General features: G+C 42.5%; 1 pseudogene across 1 annotated transcript; it reads left to right on the forward strand.

Annotated features, from left to right (window-relative positions):
- Positions 1–331: 331 nt before the first annotated feature.
- Positions 332–1936, forward strand: LOC110308473 (annotated as a pseudogene). The gene is made up of 4 exons (XR_002379561.1): positions 332–368; positions 783–900; positions 1041–1188; positions 1290–1936. The product of XR_002379561.1 is annotated as a PC-esterase domain-containing protein 1A-like (transcript).
- Positions 1937–7455: the final 5519 nt, after the last annotated feature.

Consider the following 7455-nt stretch of genomic DNA (forward strand, 5'->3'; position numbering starts at 1 on the left):
CTCTCGAAATAACATACGAAGCCATCAGCACAGTGCCTGGTACCCCAATTCATGGCAACTCTGGGTCGTTAAGACTATATACCCTGCTCTGCTCCTACTGCTTCAATCAAATACTTATCCTTATTTCTTCTTCTAGAATTGGAGATTAAATCCAGTGGCCATGAATGTGTTAGGCAACTATTCCACAACTGAGCCACTCCTCTAGGCTATTTCTTAATTTTGATTTTGACAAGGGTCTCGCTAAGTTGCCCAGGTGGCTTGGAACTTGTTCTGTAGCCCAGACAGGCTTTGAAATTGAAACTCTACTTCCTTAGTCTCTTGAAGAGCAGGAATGACAGGGAGGCCTGCGTCCGTGGGCCTGGCTGATGGTATTGTTTATAAGAGATTGTCTGCTTTCCATTAGGAAATAATCCAGTATTCTCTTATAAATGGCTTAGACTGTGGTTATCTTGAGAAAATAAATAACAAAAGGGAATAAGCATATTTAGCTCAAGAAGGTGCTTGTGTTTCCAGCTTAATTCTACACTCTCCCTATGACACAGTTAAAGTGATTTCTCCATGAAACAACCACTTTCTCTTTTGGTGTCTACCCTAAACTAACAAGCATAAAATATAACCAGTCTTGAACTGCAACCCAAGATTCTATACAGGAAGTTAGTCTTCCTGCAAAACAGCTGTTTGAAGAAGCAAAATGACTCTTTCGCTGAAGCGAGGTTCTTCTCCCTGTGTTAACTTGTCCCTCTAAAAACATTTGAGTCATATATGGTGGCTAACACCTGCAGTCCCAATATTTGAGAAGCTGAAGTTTGAAGCCTTCTTGAATGAAATAATTCTAGGTCAGCTATGGCTACAAAACGCGATGCCGCACTGCCTGCTGGGAAGTGCCATGGTCCACTTCCAAGCCTGGCATTGAGAAGCCCTCCGTTGCATTGTGTTTGATTTCACAGGGTGGAAAGGGCTAGCCTTGGTAAAAGTGAGTATTCCGGGGCAGGGGTGGGAACTTAGGAAGTGGTGAGGGCTAAAGTAGATAAGGAAAAGACTGCTTCTCAAGTCCAGCAGCTGCTACACAGCAAGTTCGCGGTCATTTTGGGAGACTCCATCCAAAGAGAGGTGTAAAAGGACCTGGTGCTTCTGCTCCAGAAGCACACACTGCTCACAGCTTCCCAGTTAAAAGCCAAGATGAGAGAAGCTTGGCTGCCATGCTAGTGTTGGGTGGGGGCTGACCCTGGCCTGAAAAGGACCACCTACCTGGCATGGATCTGACTGTCGGTGTGTGGGTGGGTGGGCAGGGGGAGCTGAGCTTTGCACAGGATCAGCTGGTGGCTGGGGGGCCAGCTGGGAGAGCTGCACAATGGGAAATAGTGTTGCCAGGTCCGCCAGTTCTGCTCTGGTTCTGACCACTACTTTGTGTGCTTCTACTTCCTCACTCGTGTTACTCCGAGTACCTTGAGGACGTCTTGGAGGAGCTGTGATATGGACCTGCCCCTGACCTAGTGATCATCAACTCCTGACTCTGGGATCTCTCCAGATATGGCTGCTGCTCAATAGAGAGCTTCAGGGAGAATTTGGAACGAGTGTTTGTACGAATGGACCATGTTTTGCCAGACTCTTTGTTTGCTGGTGTGGAACTTGGCAATACCTTTTGGGGAAACTTGTCACTGGAGGTTTCTTCCTGCCAGGCTCCATCCCTTGGCCGTCTCTCTGCTACAGGATGTGGTTGAGAGGAACTTCTACAAAGCTACACTAGCAGGGAACTACTGTTTTGTTGTCCTAGATCCCCAATTCTGTTTCCAGCATTGTTGTACATCACCGTCATCGATATTGTGTCCATTGGGACCAGCAAGCACACTGCCACCTCTCACACTTACTTCTGACCCACTGGGCTGTGGAGCCACCTAAACATGGCCGTCTCCCAGACCTGTGGGTTGAGGTCTGACCAGAGATGGGGAAACTTGTCACTGGAGGTTTCTTCCTGCCAGGCTCCATCCCTTGGTCGTCTCTCTGCTACAGGATATGGTAGCACACACACACACAAAAGGAAAAAAGAAAAAAGAAAGAGAGAAGAGAGAAAGAAAGAGAAAGAAATGGCTGTTGTAGTTTTCTTTCTGACAGGAAGCTCAGTTTCAAAGACAAACAAACAATAAAAAGTAAAACAAATATTCTTAATGGAACTTTTGATTCGGCCTCAGCTCCTTACCCTGTCACAGTTCTAGGTCATCAGTCTTGTCATCAAAAAACTCTGTATGTGGAAGGGTTTTAAAATCTGCTGAGTAATAGTTAGTGAATGATTAGCCAGCTGACGCTTTAGCCTGGAATTCATGGACCGTCTGCCAGTACAAACACCCGCAATTGCAAAAGCCTACTGTGAGGAAAGAAGCAAGCTGCAGGCGACCTGTTCTCTGTCTATACCTCAGCAGCTCTCCTGCCCCTGGACAGCTTCAAGCAGAACCCTTCTTGTTCAACTCAGTGTCTGAAACTATTTAAAATGATTAGTTAGCAATGTGAGATGGGTGGGTTTTGTTTTTGCATGTGCTTTAAAAATTGTTTCTTATTAATTTATTCTTGTGTATTCTTAGCTGGCTTCCTGAGTACTGAGATTTACAGGGATCATGCCTGACTTGAATGTTTTGGTTTTTTTTCCTCTCCCCTCCACTAATGCTTTACATAATTTGTGTTGTTCCTCTCAGCAATGACAAAATAGTCCTGGGGTGCCCGTTCATTTGGACTTTCATATGATCATGATTGAGTGCAACCTGAGCTTCCTTTAGTTTATTGGGAGTATGACTCAGGGTGCATGTTGGAATCAGGTGCTGGGCTAATCTTGAGCCCACTGTACAGTTATGAACCCTTTGTATGTCCACAATCATCACATTTATAATCATGGGTACTGATAGACCTTAATTATGAATTTCATAATTTTCTCACTATAAGACAAAAGCTGCTCTTGCCTTATGATCACCAGCAGGGCTGGTCAGGGTCAAGACAAAATTCTGGGTCCTTAAAGATACTGCTGAGATGGAGCCAGGGTACACTACCAACAGGAACTTCAGTAGAAGTTGGAAGCAGAGTTAGAGTTTAACTAAAAGATATTTCAACACATATTTCCATATGTTAGCAGATAGAGACACATAGGAAGATAGTCACACCAACTGTATATACAGGATTCTCAACAGAGTAGTGCTTGAGTGACTTTACAGTGGTCACGTACATGACTTTAGTGACTGCAGTTAAGATGAGTGCTCAGGGACTTACATGACATCATAGGGCAACTCCTAATTTGTGTGCATAATTCAACACATTGGGTGGGATTACAGTTGATAAGGTAAAACCTTGGGGCACAAAGGTTACACAAGGGTTTTTTTTTTTTTTAATCTATAAATAAAGTTTATGTTCTTTGTTAGATTGTAAGAGAGCTGCAGGTTCACAAACAGGCAAGGCCTATGGGAAGGTCATGTGGATTCAAGTCTTGAACGTGGTTCATTGCTTACAACTCGCTATGAAAGGAATATTGTCTCTACATAGGCAACCTTCACAGCAAATATTGCTAATTGAGCTGCAGTTGTTGACTTTTAGCTCTCAAACTTCAACTAGACACCCAGTGAGGGATTCCTTTGCCTTGTGTATCCCTTCAACTGCCTGTCTTTCTATTTCCCCTGTTTTGCACGGCAGTGTCTTGTTAGCCTATTTATTGTGGCCATTTTACTTAAAAGCAAACAAACAAACACCCCCCCCCAACAACTAAGAACTGATTTAATAACTTAAATCAAGGTTCTATCATTAAAATCTACCACCGTATAAAGTGACCATTGTTCCTGATCATCCTGCTGTGAGCTCTTTCTCACAGCCAGCATCACTTAACTTTTCTGAGGAGAGCTCCGTTCTCCAGTTCTTACAGGAGGACAGACTGCCTGGATTGCTCTGTCACTCCCTAAGCCCAGCAGTTGTGAGGCTTATTGTAGTTGCTGATGAACTCATTGTAGAGGGAATGAGCCACCATGGATTCTTCAGTCACTTAAGAGAAGAGTCCAGTTCACTTAATTTCTTTTTCTTATGTTCCGTGCCAGTGGACAGACTGCATATCATGAATTTCCGGTTTGTTATCATGATTATATGACAAACTGTGTTAATAACTTCTGAAAGGGATAGAAAAATATGAACATAGCCGAAGATTAATGCTTATCTAGGTCAAGAGAAATTTGAGTGGCATCTAAGGTAGCAGTCTTGTTTTGGCCTGCCATCTAGTGTCTGCTAAGGCAAACAGCAGCACATGTTGAAAATGGTTGTGATTCCTAGAAGATACAAATTTCACACATGTCATGTAGGGGTGAAAACCTATCTAAAACTAAATAGAGTGGTAAGTAGTTAATTGGTAGGGATGTGTTTTTTGCTTTGTATACTTTATATATAGAAATTTGAAAGTCTTATGTTATTCAAGCTTAGTTCAATTGATGACCTATCTCATTATGTAGTCCAAATTGTTCTCCAACTTTGGAGAATCCTCTTGCTTTAGTCTCCAGAATCTTGGGATTACAGACATGAGCCATCACACTTACAACTAACTATTATCTATCTATCTACCTATCTATCTATCACCTATCATCTGTGTTTTGAGAAAATCTCCATGTAAGTATTGGCTGGCCTGGACTCTCCATGTGGAACATGTTGGCCTAGAACTCACAGAGGTCTGGCTGTCTCTGTTTCCTGAGTGCTGCCATGAAAGGGGTGTGGCACCTCGCATGGCTTTAGTTGAAAAGTTTATGCCTCCTTGAACTGTATGTGGTGCTGAAGGCATGAAATGCTAAGACTGCTGCTCTGTGCTGGGGAAGTCTGAGTTTGGGGTTTTCCTTTGCTGAAATGTTAAGGCTGGGTAGGATGCTTGCTATTCGCTGGGATGACCACAGTGCTGGAAAGGCCTCTTTTGACGAGTACTCACTAAGCTCTTTATGAGCCTTAATGACACTCACATCAGCACAGTCAGGGATGGGCACTAGTTTGTACATAGGTGTTTATGTACAGTATTCTAAACTAGTTTTTATTCTTTGTATGTTCATCTGAAATTTGTTGTACATCATAAACATGTATGGATTCATAAATCCCACAACAACCTATAAAACATGTGGTTTATTATTATTGGCATCTTTCAAATGATGAGAGTAGCATGGGCACGTTAATTAACTCATCCAAGTTTAAGCAGCTGGAAAACAGCAAAGCTGAATTTAACTCAGATAATCCGTCTATAAGCCAGGGTAGACAGGCCCTTGGGTAATATACAATGCTGCTTTGTTTTGTAAAATAAGAAAGAAAACACAACTACTCTTATTAGCCACGAAAGTATATTTCATGTATTTGACTGCTACAAATCTTAGGTCAGTCAACTTGATAAGAATTTGGTCACATTAGAAGTTCTGTGTAATATAAGAAGATTGAGATAATGTGGGAGTGCATTCAAGGTCGAAACATCATGGCTTTTCTTATGAAAATTAACCAGCCATAGCCTCTTGTCATCAAAAGTATGATCTGCCTGGAATGGAGGAAGCAGCGACAGAGGTGTTGTGTGAGGGTCTTCACAAGCTTGCAAAGTGGACATGGAATGGGGTTCTGGGTGACTGTTGGGACAGACCCTTATGTGCAGAGTCATAGACTTGCATCATTTACTCATCTCCTGGTCCTCCAGTGCATAACCATATTTGTTTACACACACATACACACACACACACACACACACACACGCCACTCCTTCCCATCTGGGATGGCCCAGCAACATCTCTTATTAGGGTAACACCTGGGTCCTTGGGCCTTTGGGATGCATCTGAGAAATACAAGTAATCCAAAAGTTGGAACCAACTGGTTGGACTTGCTCTACTCTCATCCATCGGTCAGACTTGATCTATTCTCATCAATCTCTTCAAAGCAAGGAAGGGACAACCTGTCTCAGAATCATGCCCACAGCAGAGGGTTCTCCCATCTTAAGGGTCTGGGGGGAATAACTGTTACATGAGCAGTGACTGAGTGAGCACACCCCAAACATTGAAGGGGAACCCTCGCTACTAATCCTCACTATCATCAAAGTGTAAGTTGTTGCTCAGGAACTGGGCATCGTCCCCAGCACGTGACTGAAGGAAGTGGAGATAAAGCCAAGCCTGTGTGCTTCAAAGCTCTGTCTCTCGATCACCGTCTTCACCAGTAAATTGTAATCTCCACCCACGCACAACCGTGCATGTTTTGGATCAGTGTGCTATGGTCTTCTGAATGAGCGGAAGCATAAGAACTTCCCATCTGATGTTATATATGGTTTCTTTGTATATGAGATAGAAATCTGTAGTGTAGCATATATACCTTACATATGAATAACATATAATTATTAATGCATTTAATTAAGTTTGTATCTTAAAAGATTATTAAACAAGTCATGGTTATCAATGATCAGATTACTTAATTTAATACCTAGCTTCAATACCCTCCTTCCTCCTTATCCTCCCCTGGGCTTAATCAATTCTCTTATCTTACAATTTCATTGCTGCATCACTAATTACCTAAGGAAAAAGTTTAGCCCATAGACTAGCCTCTTACCGTTCTTTGTCTTTCAGATTTTTGTTTTCCTATCACTTGATCTTTCCCTGTAATGCTTGTTTGTGTCTGTCCTAGCAGGCACCTGCCTGGCCTTGAGAGGAAATTCTCTCCTTGGATGGTTGTTGTTTATGTTCACTGCAGGTGTTCTATGCTTAAATAAGTGCTGGGAGGCTGCCTGGTGCAGGGTGTCCATAGCAAGCTTGTGCTTAGGGATGACAAAATACTATCTTAGTACATCGAGCTACATAATTCCCACAAAACAACCATGTGTGAGATGATGCCTTGGCTCTCATCAAGGTGACTATCTAACTTACGTCTCCTTTTGTGCCTTCATTATAAGCTTAGACTGAGAAGGGATAAAAAGTGTATATTGTCATCATTGTCAATTTTGTATATTTGGAAGGTGAGATTACAATTTTGAAAGTATTTTAAAGTCTTTTGCAAATCAGTTGGTGGGGGGGAAGGGTGTCTGGGGCGGTATATCCCAGCACTCTGTTGGCAATTCCAAAGTGTCTGGGGACCATTTTGTACTGTGTCTCTCTTTGGCAATTCTCTACTTGCATTATGTCCTTCCTCTATGCTTTACTGTTATGGTGCATGTTGGTTTCCCTATTGCATTTGAGGGTGCACTGGGGCAGAAACGTGCAAGAGATCTTGGCCCTTCATGTACTTAGGTATCAACAGGGAAAACATTGTAGCACAGGTTTGATCTTGTAATTGGTGGACGTCTGTCTGGAGAGACTGAGAAAATAAGAGAACTACTGCTCAAGGTTATTTGTAGAAATTATTTGTGAGACTGAGGTGAGACAACAGACTAGAAGGCTCTAAACCTCCTGACATCACTTATAGTTTTTACTTGTGCTGCCAACATTGTCTGTCTCACAA

Source organism: Mus caroli, chromosome 13 (assembly GCF_900094665.2).
Source record: "Mus caroli chromosome 13, CAROLI_EIJ_v1.1, whole genome shotgun sequence".
Taxonomy (NCBI): Eukaryota; Metazoa; Chordata; class Mammalia; order Rodentia; family Muridae; genus Mus; species Mus caroli.